Source organism: Vidua chalybeata, chromosome 8 (genome assembly GCF_026979565.1).
Source record: "Vidua chalybeata isolate OUT-0048 chromosome 8, bVidCha1 merged haplotype, whole genome shotgun sequence".
Classification (NCBI taxonomy): Eukaryota; Metazoa; Chordata; class Aves; order Passeriformes; family Viduidae; genus Vidua; species Vidua chalybeata.
In genome coordinates, this window is record NC_071537.1 from 31,478,853 (window position 1) to 31,496,033 (window position 17,181).

Sequence of the window (17,181 nt, forward strand, 5' to 3'; positions counted from 1 at the left end):
AAGACAGATTCAATGAAGATTGAATTCTGACAAATTGATGTCCAGTGAGCCTGCTATCTGTTCCTTCTCTACTCAATCCCTCTCCTCTGTCTGCACACAGCACTGCATTGGTGCAACTCCCTATTTTAGCAGAAACTGCTGAAGGAGGAACATGGCAACCCTTCCAGTTTGTGCCTGGTTTGTTATCCTTGGCATGGGCTTTGATCCATTCCATTCTGTATGGCATTTTTTCTTGCTATATTTAATAATTTCCAATATTGAGCTCTCCAGATGGAAGATTTTGCTTCCCAATTCAGTAATTCCTATTGGCAGACTCACTGGGTAGCACCAGTCCCAACAGCACGGAGTCCACGTAGATTATTTTTACTCCATTCTGAGCTGCTCAAACAGCTGCTTTTAACTCTCCTACTTGTGCACTACCTTCACCCTCTTCTATTACTTGTTTGTTTGTGCTGATGTTTAATACAACACTCTTGTACTGCCATTTACCACTTACCGTCTTTGCTGAGGCATCAGTGACCCAAGTATCTTCTGTTGGCATGTCTTCAGTAAGGGGAGGGGCATCTAAAGTTGGTGAGGGTTTGAAAGATTGTGTAATGTTAATGGATCTGCCTTGAATGTAATTTGTAATTCAGAAACTTCAGTTGGTCCTTATCTTAATCTCTTCCTCTGGCAGCTGCCATTAAGGAGGCATTCCATTTCCTGACTTTGGATTTTTGTGCAACTCATTCTGGGAAAGAAGACCTCTTTAAAATAGACTCCAGCAAATTAAATGGTTCTCTGGTTTGTACAGACTGTACAGTTTGTTTCTGATGTATCTTCTCAGTTTGCTGCACTGCTCAGAGTAAAGAGCAATGATAGAAACACCAAGCATGTTTTCTCCAGTATCCTGAAGTTCCCATTAGCTTGTTGTAATTCTTTGTTATATTGTATTTGTTCATTGCTGTACATTGCTTTTAAAGTGTCTGTAGGAACTATTGCACTGCCTGCTATCCAAGTGGCCAAATTTTACTTCTTTACTTGGTCCTTGGCATTTTTCAGATGGAATTTCAATTTCTTCATGTAATGTTTCCCATATGGCTCATGTTGCTTCTTCCACTTCTTCACAGGAATCTCCTCCAATTAGATGTCATCCATATGTTGGTACAGTTTCACATCTGGGAGGAGTGAGATGGTAACAACTCAGCAGATGCAGCATGAGCAGCAGTGGGTGAAGGTTTATAACCCTGAGGGAGCCTGTTAAGGGGATACTATAAACCTTCCCAGGGAAAGGCAAATTCCTCTTTGTCCTCCCCTTGTTAAGGGAACCCTAAAGAACATATACTTTGTATCTAGTACTGCTATCCACGGCTGTTAAATTTGCAATATTAAGTACTGCAACTGTTAATGGGTCTGTGTTGCCATTCAAAAAACCAGTAGACAACTATAAAACAAGCAAGCTTCTTTACACACAATTAAATTCAAAGGTAGACGAATCCTTTTAACAATGCTTCTTTTTAAGGAATCTGCCAACCCTTTCATCAGTCCCTTTAAGTGCTGCTTCTGGCAGGGGATACTGTTCTACATTAGATATTTTAGAAAAAGGCAACAGTGCTGATATCTCAATAGACTGGTGAACTTTTCAGAGCCTGAATTGCCTCACATTTGGATTCAGTTTGTACCCCCAGGAAACCAGTACGTCTCACTGTGAAACTCCATAACGTTCCACACAGAAGTTTCCAGGTGCACCCATAAAGTAAATCAAATCCTAAAAGTTGTGTTTGGGTGGCCCCCACAAGCACTTCAACCTTAGTTAACTCTTTTTCCCCAAAAAGCCAGACAGGAATACTTGCTGTGGAATGCTTAGGAGCTGTGGTGTTTTAAACACAAACCTCCCATATTTCATCCTGCACAGAAGCCAGAGATCAGAGAGTCCAGCAGTTTTAAAAAGCACTGGATCTCCCTTATCCTCCCCTGTCCCTCCTGCCCAATATACCACCCATGCAGTTAAAGAATAATCATGATGTCTGGTTAAAAACTTAGGAGGATCCCAAAATACCTCCATTTCTTCCTCACTCCATAAAAATCAATCTTCCCCAGTCAGACAAATTTGCCACGTGTATTCTGGTACACACATTCCATCCTGGATTCTTCCAAATGCTTTGGATACTCCTGCAGTTCAGCCAGTTCTGCAGGACACCAAGGACTTGTATGCACTGCCATATTCACCCTCATTAGTAACTTCAGTCTTAATTAACAGCCAAAAAGGGAAAGAGTCAGGGAATATGTCAGAGGTGGCAATAAAATTCTCACCACTATAATCCCAGACATCATCATCCCAAATCTCAGAATCCTCATAATGGGTTGATTTGTGAATTTGACTGGCTGTTCCCAGAGGGTGACTGGCTTATAAAAAGATCTAATTTTTCTTGAAGACATTTTTCTGCTTCAGGCAATTGAGATTTTAAAATTCCATTTTCCTATCTATGGGAATCTACCTGTATTTCCAATTTCTCTTTAATTTATTTTTTAAAAGCCAACTGTTTTTTTAGCACATCCTTTTTGGGTCAAATCACAGTACACATCTGCACCAGGAGGACACCTCTAGGAGACAGAAAAGCTGTTTCCCTCGTTTCCCTCTCACAGAACAATACATGAAATAATAATAACAACAATGAAAGTTATATTATCAGTTTTATTGTTGTTATTATTATTATTACTGTTATTATTATTGTTATTGTTATTGTTGACTCACTTACTATTTCCTTTGAAGAATATATGTGAATTTCCATCCAGCATTCCAAGCCATCAGCATTTAAAGCTGTTATTGATATTCCTGTCTCATGAAACCCTTCTTAGACAGATTTCAGAGAAGCACATGTATTTTTTTATGTTTAAGTTTATAAAGAATAACTAAGGGGACATGTAAAAGACCCAGTATATTGGATGGAAAAGAGGTCATGAGAAAGCCAGACACTGAGGATTTATCTTCCTACAGTTCTGGTAAATTAATGGGGGGTTTTGCAGCTTTTGAAATTTGAATTTTGGTGGGTTTCTTTGCTATCATAACAGCAGAGAAAGATCCTTGCACAACTAGACTCCATTCTAAAAATTGTGTATTAAAATAATACAATATGAATTTTAAATATATCCATGCCAGAAAGCCTTGCTCCATGGGAAGACAGTATTGTCTTTCTGATTTTGTTGTCATTAGAAGTCGTGATTATTATGCCTGTGTCATTAACTACTTTTCAGCTCTGTCTCTGGTTAATTGTTTGCTCCACAGCAATCTTCTTCCCATTAATGCATTGTTTATGAGGCTTTTAAGCAGCTTCCTGTTTATTGAGATCTGATTTACTTGAAGATCCTCTCATCCATAGTTGAAATGGAGCAGTATTCCTCCTGACTGTTCCCAGGCTCTGCCCATTAACTATGGCTGCAGTATTGCCTCTTTGAGATGTATCTTCTGTCTAGCTATTTGTTTATAAAGATTTGTAATATATATAGAATATATATAGATAGCAGAGTGCTTCTAGAGGGCTAGGAGCACATGAAACTGAAGGCAAATGAAGACCAGAATTAAAAGCATTGCTGTTTATGATACATGTATTGGCCTCAATTTAGCTCATTACTTAAAAAAAATCACACAGATGGACAGATGTAAAATCAGTGCTGGATGAAATTGATGTTTTGAGGGCAATTCCATGAGCAATAAAAAGCAGTTTAAGTTCAACTATAGCAGAACATTTAAAAATGTGAATCTGGGGGAAAAAAACCAAGCAGTAAAAATACCTTCTTTCATCATTTATCTTCAGTAGCTTTATGGCTCCTATAAAGACAAAGGTTTTAATTTTTTATCCCCATGCTAGGTAAAAAGAGCCAGCTGATGACATAACATTGCCTTTCATTCTGAAAAAAATAACCTGTTTTTTGACCACATCATTATACTGGCATCCAAGTTCATAATTTCCTACCTGCTAGCTATTGGTAACTAAAGCTGTCTCCAACTAACTTGCATTTTAAGGGAGATCTTGACATCAAATCTCCAGTTAGACTCACAGTAGAATTAAAGCATCAAATTGATTTAAGACATCCTTTTCTGCTGAGGAAAAACAAATGCATTTCCCAAAACAAAGAACTTGCAAGTAAATTTTGACTCATTCTGGATGGACAAAAATGTTTGCAGGTGGTTGCTGGTTTCTGTAGCTGTGCATCTTGTTGAGCTCATTCTGATCTTATTCAGGCTAACAGGATGTAATATATATATATATATATATAAATTATAAATATATAAATTTACTCATGTTCTGCCGAAGGGGCAGGAGCTTTTGAAAGATTGGCCAAGTTTGGAACCCAAAACTCCTTACTCTGTGCAGGACACTGAACTTCCACACAAGAAAACTTCTCACTTATGCGGCGTTTGCTTTTGTTTTCCCCAGCTGCACACGGCTCTTGGGAGCCCGGCTGTGGCGTAGCTTCCACGTGCTGCCGGGGTTTGCTGCCGCAGGTTCCCGGACACGGCTCCGTGTCTCGGGCGCGTGGGCTGGCCAGTCTCTGTTACCGTGCGCTAGGGATCCGGCAAAGAAGTAAGGAATTGTCCATTTACTCTGTGCTTGGCAGGAACGGTTTATTGGTCACATGGCACAGTTAGCTGAAAGACACAACCGCTCAAGGCACTCGCATGAGAGAAAATGGCACCTGGCTGCCGGCGGGGTAGGATTTTATGGAGGGGTGGGGCGAGAGGATCCACGGCCTGCCGGCCAATAGGGGCGGCTGCCGTGGCGGTGACGCCAGCAACAGCGACCAACCAAGAGGGCGCTGGGGCGGTTCCTGGGTCCCAGGGCTAGTGGGGATGCGGCATAAGGGAGATTGGCAGGGAACTCTCTGGCAAGGATGGGGAGTGTCCGCCTGAGTGATTGGGGTAAGCTCCAATAGCACACAGCTAGGAGCAAACAACTGCGGGGAGGGGAAACACGGGAGGTGTGCAGGATTACAGAACTTGACCTATCTAACATAAATAATAAACCCTAATCTAAACCCAAACCCCAGGATGCAACACACTTACCCTGGGGGCTGTGGACACTCACAGGCCTGTGGGATTTACAAGCACTTCCCTCTAAAAAATCAGTGACAGCAAATCATTGGTTTAGTGGGTGTGCACTGTAAGCACACACATAGGTAATGCTACAACAAAACAAACCTCTGCACTGCTCTAGGATCTGTAAAACTCTTGTGCAACCAGAGAAGTGTCCAGCATGGTCCCAGGACCAGGGGAAAGTGTATCAGTGATAGATGTGGGAAAATAGGAGGAAAGAGCTGAAGGAGGAAATATTTTGTTGTCCAATTCACTGAGTACATAGCAGGCAGCTTATAAAAGCTGCTCCTGTTTTGTGAGGTTTAATGGAGTGATGCTCCCCATTTTGAATATAAAAAAGATCAGTGGCAAAAGGTTGATCTTTCTTTACCAAAAACACTGTAAGAGTCCCCGTTTTATATGACGCACAAAAACTGGGAAGATCTCTTGTTGCAAACCTGGAGAGATGCAAGCTGCCCCAGCAGTCAGAGGGAAGGGACTTAGCAAAGGGGAAAGAGCTTCTCTTTTTTAAACACCAACAGCCATGGGAATGGTTCCTGATGGAGATGCCCAGAGGCAAGGGAGCCCCTTACCCCACATACAGTAATGCCATCAGCAGTCCCCAGCCACAGGGTCACTGCAAAGCCTGATGACAGAAACTTGCTTTCTCCAGGTTTTTCCAGGCCTGCCTGGAATTTCAGTTCCTTTAGCTGTAACAGCAATTTTTAAATGACTAAGTAGCTTTTTATGCTTTGCTTGCATTGTATAATCATGTGGTGCAACCATAACTTTGAAATGGACAGTGATAGTGAGTAGTTATACTGTGCAGAAGGACCATTAACAGTGCCAGCCTAACGATGTGGTGCAGAGAAACGGGAGCAGGGAATAGTGCTGAGACCAGGAAAACCAGGGCAAGGATGCAGAGCAGACATAAATGAACAAGATTATAAATATGGCCTTAAAAGTGGGATGCAGGATAATACAGGAGACCCAGGAGAACTGCACACCAATGGCCAGGTGCCAAGAGCTGAATGAGATCAAAGAAGAAAAATTGGGTTTAGGGGCAATGATGAAAACTTGCTCAAGGACTGTGCAGGCAGTTTGGGGCAGCACAAAGTTACTTGAGCTCTGGGCTGGAGCCAGCTGCCTTCCCTGGGCTGAAGTGACCTGCCCAGGCACAGGCTGCTGGGGCTCTGCTTTGGAGACTAATGCACAAGGTCACTTCTTCCCCCAACCCTCTCCCCCAGCCTACTGCCTTCTTGCTTTTCTTGTTTATGAACACAGAAACCCTCACTCTGTGAGTAAATGACTGCCACAACACCTGGACACTGTGTGTTACTATCACAGATACCACTGGGATATGCAGGTGCCAGCACACAGAGAAAGTGTCTCCTGTTTTCTGCTTGAAGGCTGAGCCCTCCATGTCTTGGCCTGGGGCACTGGGACACATCCAGCTCACCCTGCCTGTGATTGCTAACATGATTTCCAATTAATACCCTCTGGAGAGTTATTTCACATGGGACATCCAACATGAAAACTCTTTTTAGTTGGCAAACGCTGCTCCAGGAAGTCTCAAAGATTCCTTTTTTCAGACATTCTCTCCCAACCATCTCTGCAGATAACACCCAGCAACGGCTCCTGGCATCCTTGTTTGCAAAGAATCTAAACATCCCATTTTCTGCCATTTCCAACACTTTTCAGAAGTGTACTGAAGCTGAAAAACATAATCAAGCTATCTTCTCCGGCTAATAGCTTTTCTGGACCACTGAGTCTACCCAATCCTGCTGACTCCTTTGTGTAAGAATTCACCTCAGGGCAGAGAAGTTGATCATTCCAGGGACTCTTGCTAGCAAAAAATCTGCCCCCAAAAAGGAGAGAAAAAGTTATGCTTCCACAAGCCTTTTCTAGTACTTAATCTTTGTTCTGAGAAGCCAATGATTATATGAAAGAATTATTTACTATTCAAAAAAAATCTGTCAAAACCAATTTTTAGCTGAAACTTCTTAACTTGCCTTTACTTTCAAATACTAATTTCCTCCAAATACTAAATGCCCTCACTAAAAAAATAAAACTCTTATGAAATATAAAACATTTTGAATATTTTAACAAAAAAAAAAAAAAAAAAGACACATTTGTGCTCGTGTCTTTTTGTAACCTATGAGTAAATGGGTCCTTTTCTCCTAGGAAAGACTTGCATATGAACTTCTCCAGTGCAAGCATGAAATTATTCAAACAACTTGAGAAGAACCTGTGCTGCCATAACCTTCTTCATTTTCTTCAGCCTTGATTGTTGATGCACAGCCCCCAGCATCCTTTCCCTACCTCTCAGAAGCCCTGTGGTACTCAGCTCCCTGGCCTACAGCAAAAAGAACTCCCCAAAACCCAAGCAGTTGCCCTTTTTTGCTCCCTAAGCCTCCTCCTCCTGCCCATCTCACACTTGTTGTAATTCATCTCCTGCATCTCCTTTTGCAGAAATGCCAGCAGTATCCTCTCTAGAAGGACTGTGGAAGCAGCTGTTCTTTCTTTCTTTTTTGGTACTTATTCTGTGCATGATCCCTTCTTGCCTGTATTTCCTAACTGTGTCTATTAGATACCCCAGCACGTTCTGACCCAGCAACAACACATTCTATTGGTCTCCTGCACTCTGAAACCTAGAGCTACAAAGATCTCACCTTCCTAATTTCGATGTTGTCATTAATCTGGACCATAACCCTCTAAAAAGGAAGTCTTACAAAACAGAAATCAGTCATGAGGAGAAGTGAGAGGACTAATGTCAATACTTAAATGAGTATTAGGAAGTGATTAACATCATTTCGTGCTAATAAAAGAAAGATCCTCCACCCCATAAAACAGACTCCATACCCTGAGGACTCTTTAGGATCCTTGCCAGATGTGAATCAGTAATTACCTTGCAGAATAACACTCAAACTGATTTTATTTAAAATATAACCAGAGCAGCAGCAGATTGGTAAAAGAAGTATATTACTTCTGCAAAAGATATTATGAAGTCCTGCAGCTCCTTTTTCAGTGTGTGTTTTAGAAAAAAAAATAATACTAATAATTTTAAAAGATGTGTGAAACACTCTGGAAATCATCACACTGAAACTTCTGGGAAGCTCAAGCTGTTTGGCTTATTCAAGAACGGAGCCACAGAGGTTACCTTGTTATGGTTTACAACAGCTTAAAACACATAATGACAGATTCCATGGGAAAATAACATCAGATTAGGTAGCTTTCCAGTCAAAAATAGCAGTAAAAGTTGAAACTGCGGGAGGCTGAAACTACCTGCAATCAGGAAGATTTTTTTCTTCATGAGGATTAAAATTAAACACTGGAAAAACCACATTATGTGAGTGGTTTGATTCTTTGATTTTTAGAAGATTCAAGACAGGATCCAACATCTATATTATGAGACAGTTTTAACACAGCAGCCACATGAAAATACCTGTTCTCCTTAAAATCATTACAGAGAGCACCCATGTTTGGCCTGCCTGGTGGTAGGGCAACAGTAGCACACAAACCTCAGCTTTCCAGCCAGGCAGACGTGCACAGATGTTCCTTTTTGTCTACAGGCTCTTGAAGCTTGGGCTGCATTCCCAAATTTTGTCTGTGCTAAAGCTGCCCAAAGAGAACCCTGTTAGTAACTCCCCTCAGACAGCTGCTTAGCTCTGACAGTTTTCCTGGGGGGACAAGCAAATCCAAATTGAGGTCGGCAATATCGCAGAATCATAGACAGTTTAGGCTGGAAGGGACCTTAAACCCATCCAGTTCCTCTGCTCTGCCATGGGCAGGGACACCTTCCACCATCCCAGGTTGCTCCAAGCCCTAAAGTCCAACCTGACCTTGGGCACTGCCAGGGATCCAGGGGCAGCCACAGCTGCTCTGGGCACCCTGTGCCAGGGCCTGCCCACCCTCCCAGGGAACAATTCCTTCCCAATATCCCCATCCATCCCTGCCCTCTGGCACTTGGAGCCATTCCCTGTGTCCTGTCCCTCCATCCCTTGTCCCCAGTCCCTCTCCAGCTCTCCTGGAGCCCCTTTAGGCTCTGGCAGGGGCTCTGAGCACTCCCTGGAGCCTTCTCCTCTCCAGGTGAGCAGCCCCAGATCTCCCAGCCTGGCTCCAGAGCAGAGGTGCTGCAGCCCTTGGAGCAACTCCATGACCTCCTCTGGACTTGCTCCAGCAGCTCCAGGTCCTCCTGTGCTGGGGCCTCAGAGCAGGTAGGATCTCACCTGAGTGGAGTAGAGGGGCAGAATGCCCTCTCAACCTGCTGCCTACAATGTGGGATCAGCCCAGGTTGCAGTTCTCTTTGTGGGTTGCTAGCATACCCATTCATCCTTCCCTATCCTGGACTACATTTTCTTGTGCTTTTTATAAGCTGGTTTTGAAATTCTTGGTATTCTCAATGGCTTTCTACTGCCCATTAACCTGTATCATTTGGAATTGTAATTTTTAAGGGCTGCAGTTTGAGCAAATGGGTTTGATTTTTACCTTGCTGCTGTAAGGGGATGAGAAAACATCAGCAATTTCTCTGGGCAGACTTTCCCAAGTTGAGGAAATGATGTGACATGCTGTAGACTATTAATTCTTCAGACAATAAAGAGGATATTATATCTAGTCTGCTAAGCTACATGTATTCCTGTGTCCAGGGGAGTCCTATATTTCCAACCGCCTGTCCCAGTCCAGCACACTAAGCCAGGGCCTAGAGACTGCTCCTTCCTTCCCCCAGTCTGTTCCAGTGTTGGCAGGATGTGAAGCATCCTTCATGGGCAGAACCTCTGCTTGCACTATCCCCTGAAGAAATGTTCCCAGGCACATTCCCAATTCAGATGAATGAATGATCTCACTCTTCTGGAGAAATGCTATGCCTCTTGGCTCCTTGCAAACTTTCTCCCTAGGCTTGTTACCCAGAATTTTACTGGAACATAGCTCAGCATATGTTCTGCCTGCAATTTTTTTGACCAGAACTGATATTTCAATTAGTTGCTGTCTTTTACGTGCCATCTGCACTGTCTTCAGGGTCACACAGCACTTTATCTATTCCCTTAGCAGATAGATGTAATTTACATAATGAATGTACGTAAGGTCTATATGAGCAGACTCAAATTCATATTTATACTCTTCGGAGCACATTTGCCACTAATATTTCACCTAACAGAAATTCAATTTTTTGCAAGGAAAGCAAATCCAAGGTTACCCTAACAGTTAAACATGGTTTAAGCTAATTATTGGAGCTCAACATTCACACGGGGTAAATGCATCCATTGAAACAAAACTGTGCCAATTCACTGCAGCTGAACATCTGCCCATTTATCCAAACTTAGGGAGAGGAGTAAACTAAATGTGGCTGCAAAGCCTGACAATGTGTTGTTCTCCACAATCCCTCATTAAAACTGCTGGAGAGCAAACCTCTGGCTTTGAGTTTCAAGAACCCTTGGAGAGAAAATAAGCTTCCCAAGTCAGCCAGAGAAGGATAATTTTTGTTCTTAGAGCATCATAGGAGATATAATATAATTATTAATGTTGTAGAAAGATAAAGGAATAAATGTATATTGAAAATTATAGGGGCAATAGAAATGCTCAAGCGTGAAAGATCTTGAGCACGGTCTTTGGCTCAGGCTGATCTGACACAGATCAGTCCTGAACTACTTTTCTCTGGCAATAGGAGCAAACACCTGGATGTTCTTCTCAGTTAAAGCATTTTTGTATATGTGAAGGTGGGGGGGTGTGTATAAAGCTGATATTTCAGCTTTATTTCAGTTTCAAATATGATTAATCAACTCAGTATTGTTCCACTTTGCCCTTATCTACTGATGACACCTTTAGAAGAGCAGATTAGATTCTGGCTACACATTCAGTACCACAAAATCCATAACATCCTTTAGGATTTCCTTCAGTTACTTTACCACTGAACATACTGATTCTGAACACAGAAGTTCCCAACCAGTTTGGATTTGCCACAGCAAAAACCTCCTTATCTCAGCTGATAAAATACACTGAATAAGATGGCTGAACACATACAAACTTCTTCCAAAAAATATCTCCCTACAAATCTTTTTTTTAAAGATGTAATTTTTTTTTGCAAAAGAAAAAATAGGAGATATATCACTGACACCTATGAAACAAGAAACAGAATGTCCAAAAAAGTGAAAACACCTTGTGAACAAAATTTCAAGGAGAAATAATTCTTAACTGTAGGGCTGAACTATTTCCATAGGGTGAATGTTAAAAGACCTGTGGAGTTCAAATGCATAACCAGAAGTTCCTGCAGAAGGCAAAAGAATTAAGTTAGTATTCTAGAGGAAACTGTAAAGAAATATGAAAAACCACTGCTCTAAGGTGCAGAATCATCAGCAAGGATTCACCAGGGTCTGAGTTTTGCATCCACTGGGGGAAAAGGCTGAGGGAGGATACTTTGCCTAAATTTGTAATCCAATTATAGTGTAGAGAAGAAAAGTGGGCTTTGGCGATTGCTTCCTCCTAGAAGCATTTAATGAGGAGCAGGTAAATACAACATCAGCACTTGTAGCTGTAACAGGCAGAGAGTTCCTGAAAAGGACAGAAATGAGGAGCTGGATGCCAGTTGCCAGTTTTAGTTTGAAATTATATCAGCTGCTGAAGTGTCTGGAGCCAAACATTTAAACAAAAGGTCAGGCAGAAGGGGCTGGGTTCTGAGGATGCCCCACCACATCTTGGCTGTGCTCAGCACACAAACACGGGCTCTCTGCCAAGCCAAGGGGGACATCTGAAAAGGTGAAGCACAAGCCCTGCCCTGAGGCTTGCTTGGGGGCCAGTCTGGCCCCACTGCACACAGACAGAGATGCTCCAACACCCAGAGCAGCCCTGCACGGAAGGAAGGAGGCTGATGTGCCCTGGATACCACGAGGTCCAGCATTTCTTGTAATATTCAAAAGCAAAAAGCAGGACTTTATTCCCAGTACACCATGACAGGGGACAAGCCAAGCCTCCAGGGATATGTCTGAACTATGCCTGTTCCTGGCAGGAGAATCCCCAAAGACCCTCAGTGGCCACAGCCCTAAGCACAAGGCAGAAAATGCAGAGAGAGAGCTGCTTTGAGGTGCTCTGTCAACAGCAGCCCTGAAAAAAGACAGGTAAAGACTTCCCTAAAATCTGGCACTACAGGGAGTGCTCTGCTCCAGGGCACCCAGAAAAGCTTCAGTGGTGCTTGGGAATGAGAGGTGGTTCAATGCCCCATGTTGCTCCTGGCCAGCAGAGCAACACTCCTGCTACAGTACAGCTGTGCCAGGAAACCCTGAGCCACAGAAATGCCGACAAGGGTGTTTACATATACCTGCAAAGCATCACTGTGCGTGATGGATGAACTTACCTCTTTGCCATTTCACCTGCCCTGAAGATAAGCTGCTAAATAATTTACTTTTGTGGAAACAATACATAGCTCAGTAGGAAGAAAACCCTGAAAATCAAGAGCATTCTTAGTAATACAAAACTTCTGTAAAGGACCCTTAGAAGCTACAAGCAAATTTGTTATCTAAATTAAAATACTGCCCTGGTTTAGGACAAATTAGAGGAAAACATCTCCAAAGGAGCCCCTTATAGGAAACAAAACCCTCCGCAACTTCCCCCACCACCGGGTTCGGGAGGAATTTCTTCAGAGGGGAAGTGGAAAAAACTTGTTTATTAAGGAACAACAAAAAACACTCCCCAGCACAAGAGAAATAGCCCGAGATGACCACAGATGTTTTCACCAGTCCAAGGGGGTTGAGCTGTATCTCTCTTTGCCGCAGAGGGTACGCAGCTTCTCTCGCAGAGCCCAGGGGAGCTCCTGCCCAGAGTAAGTCCGATATCTTCGGGGTGGGGGGGGGAAAGGGAACAACAGAAACCGGGGAAAAAGGAAAAAAATGGCGAAAAAAACAAGCAAGCGAAAAGCAAAGAAAAAAGAAAGGAAAACAGAGCTAGCAAAGCAGGCAGCCAGCAGCGAGCAAAAGCAGCAAGCAAAAGCCAAGCAGCAAGCCCAAAAAGCGAGCCGGGGGGGGGCGGGAAGTACGAAGCTATAGACAAAACAAACTGAGAGCAGGGAACAGAAACCACGATTGGGATAATAAGCATGAAAATGTCCTGTCCCCACGACAAACACCATACACATGTAGATGGAAGCAATTGCTGGGTTTTGAAAACATCAGCTTTATAAGGTAGCACAGCACTACTCTGTATGCTTACCTTCCCCGGTTCCATGGCCTCTCTTCTAATCTCATGGCAAACAGCTCAAAGGAGCTTACTTTCCTAGTGCTCTACATGTTCTCCCTTGATTGCTAATCCAAAGATTTTAGCAGCCAAACAAGTTTAAACAATTTAATTTACAATTATGAACTTGCTTCACTTCTTCTTAGGAAAATTTGTTGCTGTGATAAAATTTTACTCCTGGTTAAGATCACAGCAACACTGTTTTTGTTTAGAGTTGTCAGACACTGTTTCCATGTATTACACAATGTTACTACACCATAAGCTCAAAAGTTTTGTATATGATCAGATATTTCCCTTTTTTTTTCCCCAGCACAAATTATCAGAAATTTTTAGACCTTTAAGTAACAGAAGCATTCCACAAGTGTAAAGTTGTCTGGGTACTGAGAGTTCAGTGCAACATAATGTGGGTAATAATTGCCTTTATGGAGGTGGAAAAACAACCTTATTGTTAAGGGATTTTAATGTTGGCACATACTTGGCATGCAAATAGAAATTAATGCACATTGTTAATTTGTCTGCCTCACAAATTGCTCCATGTTATTAAATCTTTCCCATTAAACAGACTCTGGCAGGCTTCTGAAAGTACTTCCATCCAAGGAAACTTATTAGATGGGTACTCTTGAGAAGGTTCCAGCAAGATCTCAGCAACATTGGCAGTTGCAGAATATTTATGAGCACATAAAAACTCAGTGTTGGATGCAGCTCCAGGTGCAATTAATATCCTCAGAACAGAAATTAAAATTGCAATTTTAATTCCTGGTGGGAAGGAAATGTCCCCATGCAGGCATGTACAGAGGGTTGGGGAGGTCAGAGAGATGGCAGAATTGGGCCTGCTGAGCCTGAGGAGCAGCAGGAGGAGAGGACACTGCCCCAGCTCTGTTAGGTGACAGGCTGCAGGAATGAGCAGCTCTCTGTGCCCAGGATGGACGGCACACGAGCAGGGAAGGGCCACACGTACAGCTGCACAAGAATTAAGACAGATGCAAAGCAAAAGAAATAAAACACTGTGGATGCAACAGTTTAGTCAGAGAGAGAAACAAATAGCTTTCCCAGGCATCATCCTGGGGAAAGTGCTGGAAATGCTCAGAGAAGGAATTAAAACAATTCTTATCTTAAGTCTCTGCAGCTGGTGTTTGTGAACATGTGGAACGTGTTCTATGTGATGTTATGGAAAGATGGTGTCCCTAATTAACAAATGGTGTGACAGATGTTAAGAATCAATCAGGTTCTGGGTGAACTATCTTGCCTATAAAAATGTGAAGTTCTAATAAAGTTCGTTCTTGTGCCTTCTGAACATGGAGTCAAGTGTTGTTGCTTCTGCCGTCCCTAATCTTATGACAACAAAACCCCAACAAAATTTCTAACATTAAGAAAAGCAGAAGAATTCCCTTTGTCCAAAGGCAGTGGGTGGGAAGGAATAACTGTTTTGATCACTGATTTTTATCTCCTCTTTTTTGATCACCACACTGTGCAGTGATGGCCTCATCCAGAGTTGACTTACAAGATGAGTCCTGGGCACTGTGTGATTAACACCATAAGTATTATTTAGCTAAAATGAGATGACAAAGATGCTTATGCTAGCTCTGTATAACCTTGTGTAGTTATCTGCAAGAAAGGTATAATTTTAAGAATCTTTCCAAACTAACAAGAATAGAGGCTTGTTTGTAGGGTATTTTAGGAGAAAACCCTCCGAGCCAAGGCCTGGGCCCAGGCTGGTTGGGAAGTGTGCCATCAGATACAGGAATTTCTGTGCTAAAAATATAATCAGGTCACTTCAACTTCCTAATTTTGGCCTATAAAAGCTGGACCCACTTTCAGGATGAATTAGGAGACCTCACCTATGGATGAACACAATGTGCAAGATTTTCCCAGTTGCTGGGAAGAGTTCTCCAGGTCCTCGCTGCAAAACAGGGCTCCCCAGAGAACATGGACTCTGGATCATGGTGGAGTATTTGGGCAATTGGTGATTTCTTAATCACTATTCTTTTTCTCACATAGCAATAATTACGTGCATTACCTTGCTTATTTTTCCTTGTTGCTAAAGCCAAGCAGGTAGTTTTATTCAATGTATCATTTTAATTTTGAGTTGCCTTTATACTCATAGCAAAATAAGACCATTCTTTCCATTGGTGTCTGTGTTCTCTAAATCACCCCCAACAACTGGCAGAACAGCAGGATGTTTGTGCTTTGCTTGATGGTGGCTTTTCCTCCTCTCTTCCCTTGATTTGAAAGGTCACCTCAGACACACTGCGTCCCAAAGTTTTTCCTGTTCTCCTTAGATTTGGTTTTATTACTACTTTTCAAAACAACATTTAATTATCTGACCACAAGCCCCAAGTTAATTGACTAGTCACCTGGTAATCCTTTCCATACATATTTTCCATGAGTGCACAAAATTATTACATATGTTAAAATTCTAAAAGTCAAATAAAGAAATCAGTTCTCAGTATGTGATGAGAAGGATTAGTGTAGTTATTACCTTTGCTTAGCACTGCAGTTGATTTATGACTATTTATTCAGACTGTGAGATGTTTTATGAAATTCGCTTTATCTTTGTGTTATCATGCAAACCTTTTCATTTGTATACAAAGCATCTCCAAAACATTTTTCATTAGTTCCTCACAGCCCATTATTTCCTGCATGATTAATGACAGTTACATAAATATGGTGTTTTTCCCAAAACAGATGTGCTTTACTTTCCTGTCTTACTATCAAAAGACTTTTGGCTTTAAAGCAGCTCTTTAATGCAGTCAAACAAAGGTGATATTCAGTATGCTTTCAAATAGTTCTTAAGTGTTATGAATCTGAGGAAGGGCTATATAGGCTATACTAAGCCATTTTTCATAGGAAATTACTAAAAATAAAATACAAGGAAAAAAGGCAAAAGCTGTGATAGACAATAAGTGACAGGAGCAGCTTCTTCCTAGGCTATATTCTGTCCATTTGTTGTCTTACACATGTCAAAGAATTGGTGGAAGGAGAAGCAGTTCTGCCCAACCACCAACAGTACTTTTCCAAAATTAAAGCCCTTTTTAAAGGAAAAAAAAAAAAAAAAGAATTTTAGTATTCAGAATTTATGTATTGCTAGCTCCAGGTATGAATCAAGAACCATGTTTCAAGACCACACAACCTCTCAGGCAAATCTTCTGTCAGTAAGGTCCAGAGAAGTCCCTGGAATGACACTGCTCTGAAGGAAAAAGTAGTAAACTTTATCTACACCTCTCAAGTTGTTTCTTCCTGACCCAGACAGTTCAGGCAAGATGACAGATATAAATCCACCACAGTCTTGCAGCTACAGTACCAGTTTCAATGTACAGCTCTGTACTAGCAGAGCTTACAAGTGAAAAGGTAACCAGTAACACTTCATGCCATGGATAAAAAGAGAAAATAATGGGGGAAAAGAAAAACAGAGTAATTGTGGAAAAAATTAAACATTTCAGAATTAGAAACATGAAAAAGAGAAATTTTGTAACTGATGTCACCCATTCAAACCCCTACAACTTGGCTGATACTTTCAGTGCAAGTCATCATCCTAACAAAAAAAAAAAAAAAAAAAAAAAAAAAAAAAAGTCCAACATCATTTTATTGTGACTTTCTGGTTCATCTATCAGAAATTCCGTGTTGACTTTCTCAAGGGTAAGAGTGAAGAAGGTAAAACTGGAAGACCCTCACTTAAAGATTTAGATCACTTCAAAGAAATCAAAAATACTGCCCCTTCCCTGACATTTCACCAAAATCACTTCACATGTGGCAGCTGATGCATTCTCCATGTAAACATTTCCCTTCTTATCTAAATTAATATTTTCAGATTAACCATGCCATAGATGCAAATGCTTGAGCTGGTTTCCTGCAGCTCGGGCACCAGAGACAGAGCAGGTAAGGAACTCTGACAGCACAACCAAGTGCCT

At 41.8% G+C, this 17,181-nt stretch overlaps 1 long non-coding RNA gene across 2 annotated transcripts in view; it reads right to left on the minus strand.

Moving 5' to 3' along the window:
• The window catches only part of LOC128791632 (uncharacterized), a 100,208-nt gene extending 86,879 nt beyond the window's left edge, over nt 1-13,329 (minus strand). Inside the window, exon 1 of one of the 2 annotated variants that reach the window (XR_008432098.1) lies at nt 13,250-13,329. This is a non-coding gene — a long non-coding RNA (uncharacterized LOC128791632). Of the gene's footprint in view, nt 1-12,777; nt 13,155-13,249 lie in introns of those variants that run through there. The other variant, XR_008432097.1, reaches the window with a different exon arrangement.
• Between the last annotated feature and the right edge of the window lie 3,852 nt (nt 13,330-17,181).